Raw genomic sequence first — 24,629 nt, 5'->3', positions numbered from 1 at the left:
CAGATACTTTACTAGTGATCACTCTGGGTCTAAATGACACGGTCTTCATCCTCTACCATAACCTCCCCCCGACCCTGGCCCCCAAAACAGCAACAACTCAATTCTCAGTCCAATAACGTCTCTTCTCAGATGTTGTTCTCCCAGTGGGTAGAAGAATGAACTGCTGCATTGCCACCAGCTCCTCTACAGTTTCTTTTAATTTAAAGTTACAACAGGAGGGAAGAAAAGAGACTTTCTATTAAGGGACAACTCCCTGAAGGGGCTCTTAGCTGACAATCGAAGGACTGCTCATGGCAGTGATCAAATCTAACGCAACAAAGTGCTGGTGGCTCTGTGACTCATCACAGCAGGAGCTGGCGCTGAGGGCCACTTGAGTTCAGTGCTTTGTGGTGCAGCAAGTTGGTTTAGGAACAGTCACGCAGGGGAGCAAAGACTCGCAAGGTGTTTGAGGCTCAAGATAAAATGCAGACTTACAGCACGTTGCTGCTCAACTGAATAGAAAGCCTACAGAGGTAAGGAAACGAAGAGAGTTCTGTCTGCCTCATGCTTTAGGGGAGAATTACCTGAAGATGGTTGAGATCAGTTGGTCTATCTGGTACAGTTTATACCCTGCTAAAAAGGACCGAAGCATGAGAAATGAACGGAGCTATTTTTAAAAGGTAAGCATTAAGGGTGTTTGCTTGCAAAAAAAAAAAAAAAAAAACAATGCTTTCTAATTGCCAGAAATATTCATTATCTAAATACATTTATGATCACTTGATATAATTGAGCTATGACTCTCGGCTGCATTTTGTGAGTACATCAGAAGGAGAGTGATGTATACCGAACATTTCCTCTGTGCCACGCACAGTCCTACGGACTTACATATGATCTCCTATAACCTCACTGAATCCTGGCTAGTGAGGTGATATTACAGCACAGGGAAACAAAGCATCACAAAATTCAAAGAAACTGACAAGTTTTTCTCTTTTTTCCCCCTTTGTTTGTTAGTTTGTTTGGGGGGGTTGTTTGTTTGTTTGTTTGTTGTGGCTGATCCACCTGACCAGAGCAAGTATTGCTAACCCCTGGGCTTTACTGCCAAACCACAATCAGACCACTCAGATCTTGTGTTTTGAGAGTATAACTGATTCAGCTGCTGCCCTGTGGCTCCAGTACCACTTCTGCACAGAGGCCATGCTTCTGAGGCTCCTCCAGCCAGTGACATCATGGTGGAGGCTGCTGATACAGGCCATTCCTTCAAGGCAGGAATCCTCCAGTGGCCAACTCCCACTTGCCTAGCCAAATCTGTCCTGGACGACACTAGTGAATCTTCTTCCTCCTCAGTGCTCCTTTCCTCCCTGCCTCTTTGTCAAACCTGCATCATGATTAAAAAAAAAAAAAAAAAAAAGTCCTCCTAGCATTGCCCTGCTCGAATTATCTTACATATCTAATCCCTCTGGGCAACATCTTTTTGAGAAGTCCAAAATAATGCCACAACCAAGTCATTTATTTATTTATTTTTAAGAAACTTTTCCTTTGTCTTTGATCAGTTGTACTTGTAGATAAATTTTCACTGAGAAGAGAAAACCACGGCTAATTTCGTCTTATGACTGTCCATGATCTCTTCAACCAGGGCTTTGCTCAGGGGGCCCTTCTCATTGCACCTAAGTCACACAAGTGAACATACTGAAGGAACAGTGGACTCCATAAAGCAAAACATTGCAAAATCAGTTTTTTTTTCCAAACAGACTTCCTATTATGCATCCACATGTACTATAACTTTATATAACCTAGAAGTGAATAACTAGCAATGGATTAAATCTCAATCAACTTTTACTCATTCATATCTGCTAGCAGGGAATCAAAAAAGAGAACATGAAGAGAAATCTATAAAGTTAGGTCCTAAAATCTTTGTCTTTACCTATTATGTAGGATAAAAATGTTAATTACTGAAGTAGCACTTATATGAATAAAAGATAGAATTCACACTTGCACCAAATACGCAGCTTAATAAAACCACATTGTCAGAGATCATATATAGATGTTAACTGAATCACTATTTTAAAGTGTTGCTCTCAGCCTCAAGAAAGTGATATTTTTTTAATCTTAAGATTCAAGTTTAAAGTGAGTATAAAATGAAGTTTCAAATATATTTATTACCAGATCCCAGACTTGTCTGGCAGAAAAGAGCATAGCTGACATTTATTGAGCACCTAGTTCATAATAAACACTGTTAGGAATTTCACACATAGTATCTAGTAATATCTACACAATACCCCTATAAGAAAGAACATTATAATTTCCGCTTTTGAAGTTAAGGCAGGCAGAGCCCTGCAAGTTCAGAACTCCAAATAAAGTCTTACATGAAATACAAGTAGACCTAAACAGAAAAGCTTCAAAAGTTAATGGGGCCAGGCATGGTGGTGCACACCTATAATGTCAGCAGCTCAAGAAGCTGAGACAGGAGGATTGCAAGTTCCAGGCCAGCTTCAGCCACTTAGCAAGACCCTAAACAATTAAGTGAGACTTTCTCTCAAAATAATAATAAAAACAGGCTGGGGATATGATTCAATGGTAAAGCTAAGTTAAATACCCAGTAGCAAAAAAAAAAAAAAAGTTACCTGGATACCCTCTGCTTCCTGGTTCCTTCATGAATTCCCTTACCTCCTAAACTTTAACTGTGCTACAAAAAGAACTAAGTGATTTCAGGTATTAGATGTCAAAGTAGAAACTTCCCATCCCTGTGGTTGCTGCACTATTTGTCCCTTATGGACTCAAGGCACTACGAAACCATGAAGTAGCTGAACAGCATCAAAGATATAATCTAGTCTTTGGTTTTCAACTTATAAGCAATAGGAAATGAACAAAACTATATTTGTTAGAAGTGGATATTACCACAATCACTACCCCCCAGGATACACCATTTTAATGGCTCAATTTTTAAGGATAGTTATTTAATGTATCTTTCAAATGTATTTATTTCCCCCTAATTTCATCAATTATGCTGCACCTTCTGAATGTCATCTTTAACTGTAAATAGAATAATTAGTTGCCTGTAAGGTCTGATTTGAGTGGTACTGAAAAAAAAAAAATCCCTGTGCTTATAAGTATTTCCCTCCTGGCAGCTTTCCTTGATACTTGTAATCTCTACAACTCTTTCTCCAAGGATTTGGATGATCATAATAAACTGCAAAAATGATAATATCATCTAGTTAGAGAATTAAACCATAATGAACTATTTACACCTTTAAATTAATTAGTTTATGAGACAGAGTTTAAACTGGGCAAATGGGGCAGGAATTCAGAAGGGTCCATGAAAGCAAAATAGCCTGTTGTCAAGGGCCCATCCCGAAGTGTAGGGTCCTCATTAGGCAGCTGAAAAGGTAAAGGTTTGAGAACACAGCCCCAAACACAGTCCCCAAATTCATAGTCTACATTTGACTTTGACTCAATTTTCAAGATAAGGAGATTGGATTTGGTAAAGTTTATGAAGTAGTCCTACAAAAACATCCCAATATGGCCCAGCTGAAAGTCAATAAAAGTGTCTCAGTTTCTGCCCTACTACAAATGCTTAGATGCTCTATTTTTCCACTTTAATTACAATATTCATTATTTTCAAGCAAAAGGTTAGGGCCTTGTTTTGCATTTTTAAGAACTTCACTTAAGCTGCCACTAACAGCAACTTTTCATGCAAGTAAACTCTTGGTTAACTGAAGATCATCAAATTACATACTTCTCCACATCTAAAATCCTTCTCATAAGTGTAAGGCTTGAGTGGTCATTTATGGTACATCATACATGGAAAGTAAATAACAAAGACCCCACTCACATTTGAGAAGCTTTTACTATTCCAATCCCCCAGGTCCCCCAAAGGAAAAATGGAATTGCAGGACTGATTTAATTGGATTAAGAACCATAATTCTTTAATTCATTCATCAAATTGAGGCATTTGGAACAGTTTATTTACAGAGTTGTTTAGACAGTTTTGTGTGGTGTTTTTAAAGATAAACCAAAATGCCTTTCTGAAATAAGTTTCAGATCCCAAATCATTAACATATGAAATCCAAATGTAGACAATTTACAAATGGGTGTTTTAGAGCAATGTTTGGAACAAAATTGGACCTTTATTTTATTAACTATCTACAAATCTAAGTTCAGGATATACTTTATTTGAAACAGCCAAGCACTTTCTTTGCCTTTAAAATAAATCTACATTTTTCAGACTAAAAATTTGTCACAAGTATGTGAGGAAATGCATTTGACTTCAGAGCTGGACAAAGAAGTTTCCAGGTTACTCTCAAACTCTAATTATAACATTTTCTACCACTAGAGTTGATGGAGTATTGGGTGAATCATCTGGGTTATGCCAATCAATCTTATTCAACAATTATACTGCAGGAAACATGACAGTCATCAACATTAGAACTCTCACTGTCTTTAAATCTCAATTATTTTAAGAAACTAGAAACGACAGGTTTTGTCCTGCAAGTTTTACTTTCTATGTAATCTGAACATACCTTCAAAGCCATGATTGCTTATCACTCAGTAAAAGACGAGAGCTTTTTCTAGAACACAGTACATTCCTGTAAACATCATATTTTTTAATTCACTTTATAAGAAAAAACAGTCTTCAAGCAGTCAAATTCATTCCTTGTGACTAGAAAAGGAAAATTTGAAAATTTAGGCTTAACTACTCATGTCTTATCCCCAAGAACGAAAACCAAAACAAAGTAAGAAGCCATCATACCTGAGTACTAGCTTCACTCTTTTGTTATTTACTATTTACTCCGTACACTCCAAAGATAGCATCTTTATATAGTTTTTTTCTTTTACAAAATCATGTGTCAGTCTGAACAGGATGTGTTAACATGTATTGAACTAAGCTAACTTGAAATAACCACTGGACCTCAAATGCCTGGCTATTTACCAAACAAGTTTGGCACTTTTGAATCCTGAACGTGTCATTCAACAGAACTATATGAGTTTAACAACAAAACTAATACAGGCTTTCTGTATTAAGAATTGAAAGTTCTTTCCTATATTAAGAGTTTATGTTTTAAAGTCTGTCTGATTGGATCAATACTATCTATTCAAAAAGGCTACAAAAAGTAAAAATTTAAAACCTAAAAGCAAGCAAAAACTGTTGATTGTTCACGTATAACATTAGAAAAGAAGACCACTGGAAATTGGGGGGAGATTTCAAGCAGTATGCTACTATATAATTAACACAAATAACTAAATAATTATGCACATCCCTTCCCACCCCCACAATTAAATATTTTTAAACAACTCATGTGATGAAAGATCTACCTTTTAGGCAAACAAAAGCAATCTCTACCAGTTTAAGAATTTAAGGCTGTATTGCATCAGTTTTAAGTGATGTCTATGATTGTTATCTCTTCTAGTTCTAAGGAATAAACAGTTTATGGCATAATTTGCAGTAGAACTTTGTACAATGCCTAAGAGAACTTTCAGTGTAACTACATTTGATTTTAAATCATCATGGCTGAATTTATCAAGGCTTTGGCCTTAGAGCTATATTTGAATCAGGCAAAATCACCCCTAGAAACTTTGTCCATGTATCTGCATTTGAAACCAGATTCCTTCCCTATCTGAACCACTAGTGATTCACATATTGCTGAATTCCTTTAAAATTAGACAGATCAAAATTTAGCAGTTCTGAAAAAACTCTGAAATCGTCCTCCTTTTAAACGCTATAAAAGTCAATCTTAAAAACTATTTCCATATATTTTAAAACCATCTGGGCCTTAACCTAATCACTCTTGGCCATGCAGCCTCTCTCCTGCAATACTGACTGATCAAAAACTCTCCTGCTTTTTCTGATTGAAATGTTCATTGCCTATCCTCCAGCATGTGTGTGTTTGTGTGTGTGTGTGTGTGTGTGTTAAGGATATCAGGGGTCATTATTTATGAACAGCAAGCAAACAAATCACTCTGTCTAGTCTCTTTGCAGATTCCCACACTTATTACCCAAAATCCCACAGATTTCCCTTGGTCTTGCCCTTGACTGAAGAACTGTGCTGAGCCCAAGGCATTCCCTGGGGAAATTTACTAGTGCCTTTCTTGACAAACTCCTTTGGATATCTAGATATTGTGAGTATCTGAACTGGGTTAGAACAAATCTCTCAAGTTTCTGAAGAAGTACAGTTGACTGCCACCCAGAGTACCTGGGCTGGCTGGCACCCAGTGTGGCTCTGCTAATTCACAGAATTCCTCCTTCTGACCTGCTTCAGCAGAGAAGGGAAGAGACTGAAATAGGTACACATCCTTCGCATTCTGAATGGAGTCACAGACCAAGATTTCTGGATATTTACCAGGGTCGATCTATTTATTAATATATTCACTTTGCAAAGTGTAAAGAAAATTACTATTAAAATATGTAAACAGTGTTTCGTGTGCATCTGACGCCAGCAGATCGATGCTCAACAAACTGCTGCTTTAATAAGCAAACATTTCCAAATCCAATCTGATTTCAACTCTTACAACCTCTTTTCCTTGCTTCTTATTACTGTAGCCCCAAAGTGCAAGCGAGGTTTCCCAAACGCGTTTAAAGTGACACAGCACGTGAGTGGTATATACTTTGTTCACGGAGTGAGGGAGGGGGAAAAGTAGTTGCAATCAGAATTAAAGCTTCCGGTCTCTGAAATCCCTAGAATCCAGAAGGATGAGACTAGTTTCCGAAATTCCGGATGGGAGGGAGGAGAGAGGGTAGGGAGAAGGATTGCAGAAAGCGAAACAAAAAGATGAAAAGGGACATTATTAAGGTTGTGGGGTGGGTTAGGGGTCGCATTTATATTTTAGAAAGGGCAAAGGGTTTTGTCCAACTTTTGGGGTCTGTCCGTTGGCGTTAGCTGAGATGCCCAGAGATGCTTCGGGTTCTCCCTGCACTCCTTGCCCTCAGATCCCCTAACCTCCACCACCACCACTTACAAAACAATACCGGCAACAGTACGCAGGCTTCCCAACAAAAAAGATAAAGTTATCCCCCCGTTTCCTGGTCTGGGTCCAAGCCCATACTCCAGGGTCCCCCGGACAGCCACCCCCCGAGGATGACAGGGCCACTTCAAGACTCGAGCCGCCTCCCGCCTCTCCTTCACCCCCAGCCCAGTCCCCCTCCCTCTGTACTTGAGGAAACTCCGGTGGCGGCCCCCTCCCTCCTCCGCCGGCTCTCCAGCTGGAGCCGGGAACGAGTGCTGAGTGGCGGGCACGACGAGCGGCAGAGGGGAGCTCTGCGCCTTGGAGAGCTGCCCACAACAACATCGGGACGAACAACAAAGTTAAAACGCTGCGATTCACGCACCTTACCCGGTCTCGTTAATGTCTCCTCTGGCGTGGGATGCAAAGTGGCACAGTGGCGGGCTGGGGGCCCCCGGGAGGAGACTGGAGATGGGTTTTGGTGGCTCGCCTTTTTCACTCTGTGTGTGTGTGTGTGTGTGTGTGTGTGTATGTGTGTGTGTGTGTGTGTGTCGGTGTGTGCGCGTGTGTTGGTGTGTGTGTGTGTGTGTGTGTGTGTGTGTGTGCGCGCGCGTGTCCCTCTCTCTCACCCCCCCCCCCACCTCGGCTCTCGCACGCTCGCGCTCCCAGTGTTGCTCTCAAGGACGAGGTGAAATCCCTTTGCTGGTCATGAGGCGGCTTCAGAGACAAACAACACAATGCGAGTGCAAATAACAAAAGGCAAAAAGACAGTAGGAACAATGGGGGAGGCGAGGGCAGCGCACCAGCCGGCGGTCACCGCGGCCCGGCGCCCGCCCCGGGGGGTGCGGCGGGGCGGGGGCGAGCGCGGGGGCGGCGCCGGGGGCTCCCTCTCCCTCCAGGTCGCCCCCGAGCTCGCACAAGCCCACCCTGACCTCCTTCCAGCAGCTCGCCGCCCGGCCGCCCTCTATCCATCCGAAAGGAAGGAGCCCCAGAGTTTTCTTCCCGGTCTGCTGCAGAGTAACTAGATTGTAAATAACGCGGCGATTACCCACACCGTGCAGGAATTTTTTTTTTTAATCTGCCCTCCACTTAAAGGAGCGATAAAACGCAATGGCAGGAGACGAAGGAGACCAGGAGAGTAGGATATCTCCAGATCTCGATGGAGCTCGCATCTATAAATACGCATTCATGTTGAGTCAAGTCCCCTTTGTCAACTTCTTCCCCGCGCCCGAACCTCACCCGCTGCCCTACCACCATTACCTGGGCCCCTCCTGGGCCCCCACCCCCGTTTGCAAACAGTAAGGCTGGCAGAGAGGGCGCGCGTGGGGGTCTGCGGGTGTCCGCGGAACCTTCCGGGAGGCGAGCCGCCGCCTGCCCAGCGCGAAGGCTGGAGCAGCCAGAGGTTCGGTTTTTAAAGCGACCACTGCCTACCCGAGCCCGGCTCTGAGCGGCGAGTCCCCGCCACCTTCGCCGCCGCTGCGCACCCACCTACTCCTGGCGCGGGTGGAGGGGAAGAAAAGTTTTGAGGCTCTCTCATCTCTGCCTCCCGGGTGGTTGAACTGGTTTGAATTTTGTGTGAGTGAAGCCAGAAAAAGGAAAAGAAAAGAAACCCCAATGCCCGAGAACCAGGGAAGGATATTTAGGGTGAAATAAGACTGGGCACTGGGCTTCGACGCTTTTGCTGCGACACTTGGTTGGCGCGTGAAGCCGAGAGAGGGACCCTGAGTTACATCACCATCAGAAGAAACTCCGTAGGTAATGCCCTAAGCAGAAGCTGTGGGGCTGACTTAAGTGTGGGCTCTGACAGCTCCCGCGCTGCTCTGGCGCTTATCTCTTCTAATCTCACTTTCATTGACTTAAAACAGCTGCCGGTTTGCCAGAGGGGGAAAATCCTATTAAATCTCAAGCCAGAGTGGGGTGGGGCGGGGTTACTGACAGTGATCTTTTAGAGCTGGTGTCCAGGAAAAGGCAAGGAGGGGGTTTTAGGGAGATGCTGCGGATTTAAGAGGGTGGTGGAGAAAGGGACTGAGAGAACCAATTCGAGCAACACGTTTTTCTCCTTGATTCCCTCCTCTCCTTTTGCTGTAAGCCTATTTGCATGTTCCCTTTTCCGCATCTCTGTCATTTTCTTCAGAAGCGCATCCACTGACTGCGCTGTGTCCCTGGGCACCCCCAGTATTTCCCAGAGTGCAACAACACTACCAGGAGATCAATGACCCTACTCTGTTTATTCTTCACGCGCCTGGAAGAGCAGAGCACTGAAGGAGCTTGGGAGCGAGGCGCAAGGCTTGCCAGTCAATGCGCGATCTCTCTCCCACTTTTTCTGGCTGATGTCAACAAGGCAGTTAGCAAGCAAATACAGTTTCTTAATGCATGCAACACATATCAATACAATATTCACCTAGGAAAGTGATGCATCCTTTCTCTCCCTTTCCACCTTTTGTAGATTTGTTTCTGGAAGTGATTTGCTAATACCTGAGATTTTTGCACTTGTCTGTGGTGGAAACTTTCTGGGGTGTTTGACGATTGATTATTCGGTACCTATTTCTAAAAATGGCTAAACACCTTTCCCTGGAACAAAAGTGAGAAATGCAAATCTTAATAACTCAAGGCAAAAATTTCAAAGTGTAAGCACAGTTATTATCCCCTCCCACAAAGAAAAGCTTCCTCTTCCACAAATATTTGATAGTATAAAGCCCCATAATTAAGAGAACAATCAAATAAGCTCAGGGCTTTCATGCGGACTCTAAATTATCATCTGCCTAGAATTTATAAGCAGTGTAATCATTTGCTGCTTGGCTATCGCTCTGGATATGGCAAGCTAAATGTGTATCCTTAAACAATTTTACTATATTTTCTCAAGTACTTAACTAGAGAGACCAGGGATGATAGTATTAAACTGCTGGGTCAGTGTGGCCTCACCTATTAAAAAAAAAAAAATCTGTGCATGTGCTTGATACACTCTTCCTATACTTTTCATTATACTTCCTCTTTCAAACATCAAGCTGGAGCCACTTGTATATATGGCATAAAAATCCATTGATAGTTGCACTCTACCTTGAATTTAAGTGTTTCTTTTATTTTGAAGAGTTTGGGGCATATGGTTTATTCTCATAATACTATGCAGTTGCTTTTCAAAATTAGCTACTACTATGGCAGGCCCAGTTCCTATAATAAATGTACACAAGGCAAATCGGCCCAACTACAAAACAGTTACTCACTATTATTTTTATGAAAATACACTTGAAGAGGGATTGTCATTTACAGTGAATTTTGCTGGGTTTTAATCTTGTGAAGACTTATACTATTTGGGGGAAAACAGGGGAGGGGACTAAGTGAGTCCTCTTTCCCGTGGCTCTGGTGCTACGTTATGAGTGTGCCTTCCTGGACTAACCCCACCAAGCAGAGAGAGCAGGGTTACTCACCAGCGATTCAACTCCTGAATCTTCAGTGATATTGGCAGGAGAAGCAGGGCTGGGCACTGGGAGTGAAGGGGTGAAGATTCAAGCTGCCTAGTGAGATCCTAGTGAAACTTGAATTATACCAACTTCTTCCCTCCTTTTGCTCCTACAGGCAGCAAACTTCCAACCATTTATGGTTATTGAAACCACATGCCCTTAAGACTAAGTCATGATCATTATACAGCAACAACATAGTTGATCAAAAACTTCCAGTGGGATGTTTGTTTGTTTTGGGGGGAAAAAACACTTTTGAAGTAAGACTGACATATTAAACATCAGTGTTTGGTGTTTCCATTTATCAAGCATTTACTATGTAACAGGCTCTTGGCCAAGTACGTTTTAAATGCATTTTTGTCTCCCCTTCTCACTAAAAATTTGCAAGAAATGTTAAATACTTGTTCTGCAAATGAGAAAAAAGAAAGCTCAGAAATGTTAAATGACTTGCCCAAGACCTTGCAATTTGGAAGTGGTACCACCAGAATGCAAAGCCAGACTTGTCCATCTTCAAGCAGTTAGGGAATAGGGGTTCTTCCACTTCCCCTTGATACCATGCACACTTTATCAGAGATAGTTTTCAGTGGGAAAATATTTAAAAATTAAGTCATTATATGGGTATAAAATACCAAAGCTATACTATGTTCATTCCAGACATGAGCTATGTTGCTATTCTCACTCACCTTGGTCAATAGATAACTGTGAAATTTCCAAGAAATTCCCAATGTGCCCTAACTGGAGTATACAAATACATATGCTATATGTTAAATATAAAAAGTATTTGGCAATACACATAAAATTTTCTTATTGTTGTAGGCTAGGCAAATTTATAGTATACACAGTCATTTTATATAGCCATATAATGTATATAGTAATGTATATAACATTGCTAAATAAAGTTTTTTAATTCCTATAATTGTACAGAATTGTTATTTATTTGTATTAATACAACCATCCCATGAGTTACATAATTTTACCATACCATTTTACAGATAAACAAGCACAGAGAGGTTCTATACCTTGACCAAAGTTATACAAAGTTATAGCATGTAATGGAGCCTGGATTCAAACCCAAGTAATATAACCTCAAGAAACACACCCTAAACCCCACATTACTATTCTGCATATAGTGTATGTATGTATATATACATACATAAATACACATATATATAGAGAGAGAGACATATATACATACATATCCAAATATATTCATAGACAGATATATAGAACTAGAAACTATAGCTCTGGCAACTGGAAATACTGATGTAAGTGGGTCTTTCATTTGCCCAAGGTATTCAAGATTCTCTAAACATTTTGAGGCCATCCTAATCCCTCCAACCTATTTGCAAATATCAGAAGAATGCTAGGAAATATTAGGAGCATACAATACTTGATTATGGCCTATTAGCATGAGTTTCATTTTGGATTTTTTTTTTTTGGGCTATATGTGTTTTAAATAGCAGAGGAAAGGTACTTGGGAATCTAAAGAAAAAAAAAGAGGAATATGGGCTCTTTCAGTTTTCTGTTGCTACAACAGAATACCGGAGATTGAGTAATTTATGAAGAGCTTTATTTAGCTCACAGTTTAGGATCTGGAAAGCTGAAGATCAGTCTCTGCATCTGGCAAGGACTCATGCTGTGTCACATATACCATGACAAATGGCAATACCTGGTGAGAGTGTTCCAAGAGAGAAAAAACAGGAGATATAACCTTGCTTCATAATAATCTGCTTTCCCAGAAAACAATCCAATCCCTGGAGAAGAGAACTCACTCCCACCAAACAACATCAATCTCTTCATGAGGGCTCCACCTACATGGTCCACTCCACATTCACCAGGCCCCACCTCCCAACAATGCTACACTGAGAAATTAAGCCTCAACATGAGTGTTGATAGGGAGAAAGCATATTCAAACTACAGACAATACTAATAAGCATGAAACTTGTGACTCAAGAGATGGAAGGAAATAAATTTAGGTGATGCAAGAGACCAACTATGTCATCTTAATGGTGATGATACCCATTTAAAAAAAAAACGGAGTAGCTTTTCAACTCTCTACTAACAAGTGTATAATATAAAATGTTGATATATAAGTTGAGCAATTATGTAACTATATAGATACACATATATATGTGTGTCTATATATGTATACACACATATATATAATTATATGTTAATATTAGACACTGACAGTCCACAAAGGAACTCTAAAATATTTGATAAAAATCCCATACGCAGAAATGATTCGATTATTCCAGGCTATTTTTACCTGTCTCACCAAATACAACATACATATCAATTTTAGAAGTGAACTTCTCCAAAATCAACCAGCTTTGAGAAAGCATTTTGAGATTCTCTTCCCTCTCTCCTTCTCTTCCTAAACAAGATATAAGGGATTATCTAGGGAAGGAGAAATAACAGACAACAATCTTCTCTGGGTATTCTTAATCCTGATAACACCTGAGATACAGACATCTCAACTATTAACTGTACAGGGCCTAATGTGCCTCTTCAGAAAGACAGACCTATACCTAACAGACGCCACACACTAAGCTCTTACTGAAAAAAACCTTTAAAGCCCTATTACAGATACATATGTTTTCATTTAAAAACTACTATGAAATAGAGTGTTCTTTTATTTAAACATTCCCTTGTGGTTCTACAAATTAAGGATCGGTAGTATTGCATTAACAACCAAGAGCCAGACTGAACTGAACTGGTTAAAAACAGTTGGTAAAACTGCCAACAACGGTTTTGTTGCCGAAGTTGACTGAAATGTCAGGCAGCCTATGCATTAGAAAATGAATTCACATTTTTTAAAGTTTTCCAATTTGGGTATGTATTTTAGAATAAACTTCTTTTTATTTCAGCCACAGTTTTGAAAGGGGGAAATAATATATAAAATCCAGATACTGTATCCAACCCAAAACCACAATCATATTGCTCTTATTAGTTAAGAGTGTTTATTATGCTGATTGTTAATTTCTCCCTTCCTGGTAGAAAAACCAGAGGGAACAACAAGATTGGTTCTATTCAACTGAAATCACTTGAAGTCCCCACATTTTGTCCCTTAATTTACTGTTTTTCAATTTGACTTCTGGCCTTTCATTTTAAATAATGAGTATACAATGTGGCCGGGAGGATGGGGGATTAGACATATAAAAATATTTTTCTTAATGTGAAAATTTCTTTCAGACTCAGTTTTCAAAATTCCATCTGTTTTCTCTATTGTTACAATGTTTTTGTCATAAATACACAGAGCAGGAGATTTACATGCAATGAGATACATTCATTTTATTTATAAGGAAGAGGAAAATGACTGATATACCTCACTATTCAGAACTAGTAACATATCTAATTGCCAAGCAAGGACATAATATTTTAAGTTTGCGTCCCAGTAGAGCTTAGGTATTTGGGTCTATGAACTAACAATTAACCCTGATTCTGTTATTTCTTTAAGGTTTTTGGTGCTGTATCACCAATTACATTATGTAATATGTGGACTACTGTGGACAAAGGCAAACTACACAAAAGCCACAAACATGCCACAAAGAGGGTGGTTAAAAGACATCACTAAAAATTGTCTTTCTTGTTGAGTCTCAGAAAATTATGTAGAGAGAACAAATAACTTTTTAGTCTCTCGTTATCCGTGACTTCTAATCTCCATCTTTTCATGATGTTAATGACTCAAACTTAGGATTTAATTCATAGATTGACTTTGCAAACAGAATATGTTATTTTAATGTGCTCTACACCAAACTGTTTTTCACACTCAAAATGACTATTTTGCTCCAAGGCAAAGTAATCAATTGGATCACTATTCCACTTACTGCATTTGGTCATGAACCCATTATTTTAAACTTCTCTTTGGCCATACAATAGATCCAATAGTTTTTCAGCTACTTGTAATTTTTGTTGCATAAGCAAATAACTTATCAAGCTCTTTAACAGGAAAAAAAAAAAACAACAACAACCTTGAATCCGGTAGGCACCTACTGAATACTGAGTGTTCCCATGGACATAGCTGGGTCCTGTGGTACCCATTCCTGCCTTCCAGTAGGAGAACATTACAATATATAAAGTCCCATAAATTTTTTCAGTCACAAGAGAAATGAAAGAAATAGTGAAATTGTTTGTTCAAAACAAGATAAGGAGAAAGAAACATAAATGAGTGTGTTATTGTTTGAAGGTGGAAAATGGCTTTAAATGGTTATCCAATAGTATATGTAGCTAAAAGATCTGGGAATATTGAATTGGTTTGAAAAAAAGATGAGAAGAAATCCTCAAATTAACATCAAAAAGGCTATTTTGTCTGTTCTGGGTTTACATGTGCAAAACATAAGAGAATCTGGATTGAAGGGGGAAAAAAACGACAAAATCATTGAAATAGAACAAGAAGGGTGGGAAAAGATGGATGATGAGTGACTGAATATTTACAAATGTTTCCTGATAAAGATATTGACCAGTTGTTCTGCAACTTCAAAGGAAATAGAACTGGAAATGATAGAGAACATTAGATTTGAAGTTAGAAGACCTACATTTGAATTTCATCTTATTAAAAACAAAAGATGCTGGGCATGATGGTGCACACCTATAATCCCAGCAGCTCAGGTGGCTGAGGCAGGACAATCACAGTTTCAAAGCCATCCTCAGCTACTTAGTGAGGCTATAAGCAACCTACTGTTATCCTTTCTCAAAAAAATAAAAAAGAGAGAGATTGGAATTTGGCTCAGTCGTTAAGCACTACTGGGTCCAATCCCTGTTTTTTTTTTTAATGTGGCTCTTTATTATAGTTTTAATTTAAAATAAGTATGTTGCATGGAAATGAAGGGAGACCCTCACTGCTATACAAAATTACATATAAGAGGTTGTGAGGGGAATGGGAAAATAAACAAGGAGAGTAATGAATTACAGTAGATGGGGTAGAGAGAGAAGATGGGAGGGGAGGGGAGGGGGGATAGTAGGGGATAGGAAAGGTAGCAGAATACAACAATTACTAATTGGGCATTATGTAAAATTGTGGATGTGTAACCGACGTGATTCTGCAATCTGCATTTGGGGTAAAATTGGGAGTTCATAACCCACTTCAATCTAATGTATGAAATATGATATGTCAAGAGCTTTGTAATGTTGTGAACAACCAATAAAAAAAATTAAAAAAAAAAAAGAAATTATATCAAGAGATAATAGAGCAGGGGGAAAAAAGTGGGTCCAGGACTGAGTTCCCCACAAAATGTACTTTAAAGTTCTATGTCCTTCATTAGCATTATTTATTTAAGATTTATTGTGCCAAGGATTGTGCTAGAATTGGAGCCACATACTTGGCTTCAACCTCTCCAGTGGCCAAGATAGAGGAAAAATTGTCTATTTCACTATTCTTAATTGTAAGGGAGAAGGTCAATTATTTCAAGATCAGACAGAACATTTTCCCTGGGGGCCTTCTCAAAGACATTAGGGAATGGTAAGACTAACTTCCTATCAGTGAAAAAAAGGAAAGCATTTTCAGAGAACTGTTTCTGATATTCCTTTAGGGAGAGGTAATCCTCCCTGGAGCTCACATGCTCCAAAGGTTACATTGGGTATGCTAAGAATACAATGCCCTGACCATTCTTTACCCTACCCAAGCCATTTCTCAAGGCTATGTTTACCACATCAAATGTGTAGGGATGAGATAATAACTCCCTCCAATACAGAGCATTTTTGTTTACTGCTTGCTATAAAAGCATTAGGTCCTCCAAGTTCAGTATTCTCATGTGCCATGCACACCCACTTTATGCATAATCTCTAATCCTGAATACAACTAAGCACACAGCATCTTTCTTTCCCTGACTGTGACCCTGGGTCATTCTGGCTGGTCCACTCTTTGGGTGATAGCCCTATCAAAGATTGACCTAGAGGATTCAAACTTAATTCTGTTTCAACCACCTGAAATATCTTTTTTAGATTGACAGGGTCAAAGATCATAAGGATGATAACTGGTTTAGAATATTTCTCAAAACTGGGAACATAATGATCACTGTGAATTTTGTAAAAATGTATTGTTTCCCATGTACCTCATCCTTCTAAACAGAAGGTCTAGCATCAAGGTAGAGGTGATTAGAGAGAGGTAAAAATATAGCTTCTGGAATAGATACATAAATTTCATGGCTTGGAAGGAAAACAACAGTGCTGACATTTGAGACCCAGAGAGAATATCTCAAACCTGGAAACATGCTACATGTGGTATGGGAAAAGATCAGCTCATTTTTTTCTATATCCCACACCACAGCCTGGCAAACAGTAGCTGGAAAAATGATCACTGCTGGCTCATCATCCTCATCTACAAGCTATGAAAGCACAGCAAATCATGTTAACCTGGACACTCCCAAACTATTCTGCTGTGCCTGATGCCACCAAGAAAAGCTTTACAGGTGGATTCCATTTAAGTATGTGCAAACACACAGATTGACACAACCTTGATCATTCTGAATACAATGCTGATACAAATTCATATGCTTCTCCTAATACCCCAGCATCCTTGGGTTATGCTATATATAAAATCAAGACTGCAGCAACCTGGTGACACCACTCATGTGGCTTAAACAAAACAAGAAATCTATGATTCAAATACAGTTCATCCCTGACTGTAGTGACCTGAGTTTATGTATAGGGGAATGTGGGCCACGAAATAGCTCTCCATTCAGAATGACAGTTACTCAATGGGCAACTTGTAATTGTTGGCCATGATACAATATCAAAGACCATCTAAACTTCTTGCCCAGGTAGTAATAGATAATTTAATGGACTTATATTACAACCCATCTGTCTGAAAGAGAGTACTCAATTCCCTCAGGGACTTATTCACAGTTGGCTGAGACAGGGACTCTCTGGGGCAGAGATAAGGGGCAGGATCCTTCTGATCTTCTGGAGAATGCTCTCTACCCTGCATGAGCAGGTCCTCCCATGCCTGAGTTACATGGTCTTATCCTTTTATGCTCCACTATATAGAGACAGTGATTGGCTTATGACTGACCATATGATCTAAACTGGCTCAATCTCCTACTTGCTCAATTCCAAAGAAGGTGACAGGTGAAGCAGAGAACTCACAAAACAGACTGCCAGATCTTTCTTGTTTTTGTTTGTTTTTATATGTAGCTATCACTCTTTTTGTCCTGTAAGCCTCAAGCAGTAAGAACATAAGCCCAGGAGATGCTGTCTAGAATGAGTCCAAGTTTACAGAGGCAACCAACCAGAGAGACTGAGTGAGACATACTGAAAGATAAGGAAAAAAAAATCCTAAGGACAGAAATTCATTACTCTAGTCAGAGGGATCATCTGAGCTGCCTTAGTTTCTACTGTTCACTTTTTTCAGATCTTCCTTTAATTTTGATCCACTCCAGTGTGTTTCTAATAGATTTCCTGAATTTTATTTTGTTTCAGTTAGTTCAAGTTCAGTTTCTGTCATGTGCAAAAGAACAGAAACCAATATGATGGGGAAATGAAAAGTGATATGAGAATACATACAGGGAATGTCTATTACCTCCCACTTGGTGAGATCAAGGAAGTGCTCTGGAAGAAATTCCATCCATGCTGGAGTATAACATCCTGAAGCTGTAAACCAGGAGAGACAAGATGTGATTTGCATTTCAGCAGGATCATTCTAAATGCTATGTGGAGAACAGATAGAGAGGCCCAAAGGTAGAGAGCCTGAGCAAGGTGGCTAAACAGCAGTACACCCAGATATGATGGTGGCCTGGACTATGGAGGTATGGCAGTTCTGGTCTTCCCAGAAGCATTTGTCAAGAAGAAATTAAACATGCAAGAAACTGATTGGGAGAAATGTACATGACGGATGAGGAGAGATGTAAAAGCAGGATGTGATGCAGTCTGATTTCTACTGAAAAGAGAGGAAAAGCAGCAGAAGTGGGGGCTGGGGATATACCTCAGTTGGTAGAGCGCTGCCTCACATGCACAAGGCGTTGGGTTCAATCCCCAGCAACACACACACACACACACAGAGAGAGAGAGAGAGAGAGAGAGAGAGAGAGAGAGAGAAGCAGAATTAGTCAGGAAGGCCCTAGATTGCATTGTAGCTCTGAGAACATCTTTGTCTGGCTGATGGGTATCCTGAATAGACACTGTCCATAGAAGAATCCTGTGTTGGGAATAGAGTACCTTGCTCTAACACTGCTTCATGCTGTTATTACTTGGAAGCAGTCCAGAGATAGCAAGGCAGGAATGCACAGTGGATCAGAAGTTTCTACAGTGGGAGTGAGTCAGCTAACTACTCTCTATGAAGTAGGCTCCTCGATAAGGGCCACACTTAAGAATGGGAACTAGAGAAAAGGCAGATAGATGTAACAAATATTTGAGTTTTTGGTTGAATGAAGTTGAGATTTTCACTTGAACAACTGGTACATTGGAGTTTTTGAACAGGACTTTTATAGATCCCTTGGCTGAGAAATTACAGCAAGCTCTTCAAGGATCAGCAGAGACCATTTAAGATAAACTGTCCTTAAACTTCTTCAGATTGGTACTGGAACTCATGTTGCAAGAAATATTTAAGGAACTCCTACTGCTTGACAACTCTCATTCTAGGTGCCAAAGATTCACTGATAGGCAGAAAAGATCATGTCCTCATTCTAAGAAGTCAAGAATTCTACAGAAGCAAGGCAGGTATTAAGGAAGTAAATAATGACCAAAAGATTAGAGAGTGTTCAGTGTTTTAAAGAAAATGAACAAATGTACAATGGTTTTGATTGACTAAAGGGATTACTTTGGACCATGAAGCCATTTTATTCACGAAAGACCTTGCTCAAATGATAACTAATCTCATTTTTTCTTCTATTTACAGGTCTGTTCCATGCTTCCTGAAGTTCCCTACATCCAGCCGTCTCTGTACATTCCTTGTACCAAGGATTAGGGGCAAACTTTGTCCCTTCCTTTTTAAAATAAGATCCTAGGGAAATAGAATGCAAAATCTTTTGTATTTCACGAGGAGACATCAGACTGCCATGTAAATCAATTGCTAGAAGACTGCTTCAGTGCCCTAACAGTTCTAGGAGAGCATGTAGGTTTGGTTGTATCAAAATTCTAGCATCAGCTGCTTGTCTTTCCCTTGTTCACTTGTTATTACAAAGATCAAACAAGATGAGGCTTACAAAAGTACTTTGTAATCTTCAAAGGTGATTGCATCAAGCTCTATTAGCTTACAAAAATAATTTGTCAAAATTAAAAATGCTATACACTCATAGAAATGATAAAGAGGTTATAGAATTCCATTCTTGGATATTTTAAAGGAAAGCCTAGAAAACCATCTTTGGTTAGATTCTAATAAACTTTGATAGGCTAGGAGCTGGACCAGACAAACATTTGCTGTCCCCTCAAGTATCCCCCTAACAGTATAAAAGCATTAAACACCAAAAACTTTGCATGTGTATGAAAATTTACATAACTTCAGAGAAAGGAAATGATATTATTATAAAAAAGTGAAATTAACCCAAATAATCAAAGGTAACATAAATGTATGAAATTATGACACAGAGACTAGATTTCTTCTCTTATCTACACTAAATGCAAAATACTGGCTTATTGAAAGTTCACATAACAATGTTTTAGAGAATCAGGCATTCTCCATTGCACAGCTACTCGTCATCATTCAATGCCACCATTTTCAGAGGAGAATGCTCCTCTTAGGCACTGTCAGAACTTCCAGCCTTGATCCTAACAAACAGAATTTTAGAAATGAGCTTATGGTTTTGCATATGCTGAATCAGGCAAGACCTTTTTTGAAATTGCCCATCCCATCTTCCTTCCACCACCAATACCTCAAAACAATACAAATTAACACAGTACAGTATGAGCCAAATTGAGAATTACAACCTAGAAAAATAATATTAAAATAAACCAGTTGAAATCTATTAACTTTCAATATTTCTATCACAACTGAAGATGAAAAAGTTCTTTTTTTATATTTAAAATTTTTATGAAGAATAACAAAGAGGAATACTTGGTGTCTTTCTCCAGGGGCTACTTTCATGTTGGATTGATCTAAAGCAATTGTCTATGTTGTATTTGGCTGCCGGCATGGGCTAGGGGAGATGAGACTTCAGAGGAACTAATTCAGTGACCTGTGGCCCTGGCACAGTTAGGATGAGGGCACTTTGTCTGGCCAAGTTCCAGTGTGGTCGAGTCTATGGCTCCCACAGCTGCGCTACCAGCTGCAGGTCAAAGTTGCAGAAAATTCTTAAATCAAGAATCCACAAGAAAGAAGTGGACTTTTAAAAAGAAATTTTAACTTTATTTTCTCTATCTGGAAACTAAGCTTGAAAATAAAAGTGTTAATAAGAAGTTAAAATTTATAAAGAACATTTTTTTGTGTGGGCCAGGTATATACTGTGCCTTGTATACATTATCTCATTTAATCTCCATAATAATCCTAAAAGACTAGCACTATTAATACTCTATATTACCAATGAGGAACCTGCCGTACAAAGAAGCTAAGTAACTTTCTCAAGATAACAATATCTGCATTATAGAAATGTGGGGACATGCAAAAACAATAACCAATCTCTGTGGTAAGCAAGATAATAGAATCAAATGAAGAAAATTTTAAATTAGTTTACATTTTTAAAAGTCTTAAAAATTGCTATTATAACAAGTAAAAAAGAGATTTAATCAGTTATAGAACATTCTCCTCTACTCCATACCTTTCCACCACTGTAATAGATCTTCAGTTCATTGACAGTGGATGACAGCTAAAAATGGAAAGACATAGACTGTGTGAAAAGGAGCAGCTAGGGAAGTACAAAGTCAATAAGAGAGACAAAAACAAGAACACTAAAGAATTTGATGCCTCTGGCAATACAGCTACAAACACAAACCCATTGCACAGATTTCAGTTTTATGCTCACTGAGGCCACCATGAGTTGTAATTGACACAATTGCTCTGAGTAAGACTGGTTAGATTTCCCTGCATAGTTTCCCAGCATACTATAGACATGCAGAAAACTATTCTAATGGTTTGTGGAGCTTTATACCCAGAGCTCCTCACCATAAATCTGCCCTTCAAACTAGCTTGAAACAAACTGGGTGCATTCTGACTTGAGTGAAGTCACTTTTTTGTTCTAATAGATACAGTCATACTCAAATTGTGGAAATACACTTGTTTTTGCTGGTGCCGAGCATAATGTTTCTCTCAGTGAGTCCCCTAATAAATTGCATTCTGTGTAATCCTGGATGTTTCCACCTCTTTTCTTTGGCCTCATGGTACCTTAAAGCTGATTCTCTTATACTAGGCCTGAGTTATCCCCAAACAGCTATCTATTATAGGGAACCTACTTTAAATATAAAGACTCAGGAGTAAAGGGGTGGAAAAAGATATAACATGCTAACACTAATGAAAAGAAAGCTGGAGTTGATATGTTAATTTCAGAAAAAGACAACGCCAGAAAAAAACAGATTATTAGGAATAAAGTGGGGGTACCCCATAATGATAAAAGAGCCAATTCTCCAAGAAGACAACAGTTCTAAACAGGTTAGCATCTAACAGCAAGAGTTCAAAATACACAAGGCAATAACTGATAGAACTGAGAAAGAGCCAGACAAATCCACTATTTTGAGTGGAGATTTCACCATCCCTTCAATTGATGGGTCCAATAGGCAGAAAATCAGCAAGGATCTAGAAGGCTCAAGTGGTACTATCAACCACCTTGATCTAATTGACTTCTATGGAATACACCATTCAACAGCAGAGCATATATTCATCTCAAATGAATGTGATACATTCACCACAATGGACCACATTTCAGTCACAGAACACTTCTCAACAAACTACAACTTACTAAAAGTTATACTGTACCAAAAGAAGTACTTAGAGGGAAGTTTATGGTATTAAATGCATACAAAAGAAAAATATTTAAAAAATCAACACTTTAGCTTATCTTATAAAATTAGAAAGAGACAAGAAAACTTAGCCTAAAGTAAGTAAAAAATAAAATAAATAATATTAGAATAGAAATCAATGGAACTGAAAATAGAAAAACTAGAGAAAATAAAGAAAACCCAAAACTGGTTCTGTAAAAAGTTCAATAATGTTGATAAACCTTGGATCTAGCTACTCAAGAATAACAGAAAAGACACAAATTATCAATCTCAGAAATGAAAGACAGTTCAACAGTATTGATCACATGGACATTACAAAAAGGATAATAAAGAAAAAGAAATAATAAAAACCATTTTATACCCATAAATAAAATAACTTAGATGAAATCGGCCAATTCCATGAAAGACAAAAACTACAAATAGCCTAAAAAGACACATCTAAAGAAACTAAATCAATAATTAATAACCTTCCAAAAAGAAAAGACTAGGTTTTATTGGCAAATTCTACCAAAGTTTGAAGGAAGAAATAACACCTATGTCTTCCATAAAATAGGAGAGAGAACACCTCCTAACTTGCTCCATGAAGCCAGCACTACCTTAATACTAAAACCAGATAAAGACATTACAAGAGAAGAAACAGATCATTCTCTCTTATGAATATAGAGACAAAAATCCACAGCAAAACACTAGGTAATGAAATCCAACAACATATAAAAAAGAAATATAGCTCATGACCATAAGGGCTTTATTCCAAGTATGCAAAGTTAACTCAACATTAAAAATTCAATTAATATAATCCATGTTATCAACAAGCTGAAAAAGTCATATGATCCTATCAATTAATATAGAAATACATTCCAAAGAATCAAATAGTTGAAAGAGACCACAATACGAAAAATATTTTAAGTATTTTTGAAATCCTAAGCTTAGTTTTAGGTCTCGTAATCAGAGTGCACAGTGAATTTGTTTGCAGTTACCACAAAGTGCTTTACATTTGACTTTTGAAACTAGCAGTCTTAAAAATTATGTTTACTAAATAAATGCCAAAACCTTAATTTCTTCTATTTTTACTATCATGAAATTTCATCTTGTCTGCTAATTTGTAATAATCAGAGGTACAAAACCTCTACCAGAATCTGATCAAAGTTATGAACCATCTTCTACAGAATATGCAAACATACTAAAAGTGTTAGGTTATTTCAGAATACTAGTATCATTTTACTGTTTTAAAGACTTTAGACTATATTTCTTATTATTATACCCCATTTTGCTTGAGGGTAAAAATTATAAAGACCTTGAAATTCTGTTGAGACTGACTTTTAAAGAAATCATTCTTTCAAAAAGTTAAAGAGTTTCACATTTAATTTAGAATTTTACTTCATAGTTTGATCAAGATCTAAATGCAAGAAAGGAACATTCTTAGAAAAAAGCAACTCTATACAAATAGCTGAATTGCATATTTATCTAAGGAGCAATATTATAGAGTCCTGGTATTAAATTCATGATTATATTCATTCATTTCTTTCACTAATATTATTACTAATACTAAACCACTTTGGATCTGCTTTGCGTTGGATGGATGTAGTTCTTTTGTAACTGAATAGAATACAGATTTTTCCTTGAAACCTCATTATATATGCTTATTTGGGGTATGTGAGTCAAGAATTGAAATACATTCTTAAAGATCAAAGAAAATGAAGCTATGATCAATTATCAGAGATTCTAATATAAATGTCTTCAGCGGTAGGGATGGGAGGGTTTGGAAAGAGGATGCTCTGTATTGCCTTAATTACTATTACCTTAATTATTTCAATGAGGATAAAGCAAGGGAGATTTATAAGTAATGCAGAGAACTTCCTGAAGAGCTCAAATTTGAAGAAGATAGGCACACATCACAAATGAGGAGAGATAAAAATAAATATAAAGAATGACATAAATGTTTTTTAAATAGTTCAGAAAAATTGACAGTCTGGAATAAGCTAAGGTTATTGGGAACGGAAAAAAATATTAAAGCCAACCAAAGCTACTAAATAGGAAAATAAAAAGAAGTAAGTCTCTTGTTATAGGTAATTCATATAATTTTGACCAGAGAGCAAGCAGGTGATCAAATAATACTTCTACAAGTAATCTCCAGAAATCATGACCATACAGATGTGCTTATGTGTGAGGATCTCTAATGCATGTCATCAAGTGAAACAGAGGTGAATATGGATTGCATGATCTCATGCATACAAAAATATAATACACATGTACAGTCATCAATATCCAAATAATTCAAAACATAAAAAGTGAAAGCAAAAGCAATAATAATGAGGCCTTCATGTCGTAGAAAGACATGGAGAATGGAAAAAATGGAGGTGGGAAAAAATGTACAATGAGACAAACAATAAGGTCGCC

The 24,629-nt window shown here is 38.4% G+C and overlaps 1 protein-coding gene across 10 annotated transcripts in view; it reads right to left on the bottom strand.

Moving 5' to 3' along the window:
- Positions 1-8,497, bottom strand: part of Sox5 (SRY-box transcription factor 5) — a 955,314-nt gene extending 946,817 nt beyond the window's left edge. For 5 of the 10 annotated variants that reach the window (XM_078015079.1, XM_078015086.1, XM_078015076.1 and 2 more), the window contains exon 1: positions 7,301-7,742. The gene's annotated coding sequence lies outside the window, so the exon portion shown is untranslated. Of the gene's footprint in view, positions 1-7,300; positions 7,743-7,847; positions 7,926-8,403 lie in introns of those variants that run through there. The other 5 variants (XM_078015080.1, XM_078015078.1, XM_078015085.1 and 2 more) reach the window with 3 other exon arrangements.
- Positions 8,498-24,629: the final 16,132 nt, after the last annotated feature.

The sequence above is a fragment of the Ictidomys tridecemlineatus genome, chromosome 6 (assembly GCF_052094955.1).
Source record: "Ictidomys tridecemlineatus isolate mIctTri1 chromosome 6, mIctTri1.hap1, whole genome shotgun sequence".
In the NCBI taxonomy this organism is placed as follows: Eukaryota; Metazoa; Chordata; class Mammalia; order Rodentia; family Sciuridae; genus Ictidomys; species Ictidomys tridecemlineatus.
This window is presented reverse-complemented; position numbering and strand designations above follow the sequence as displayed.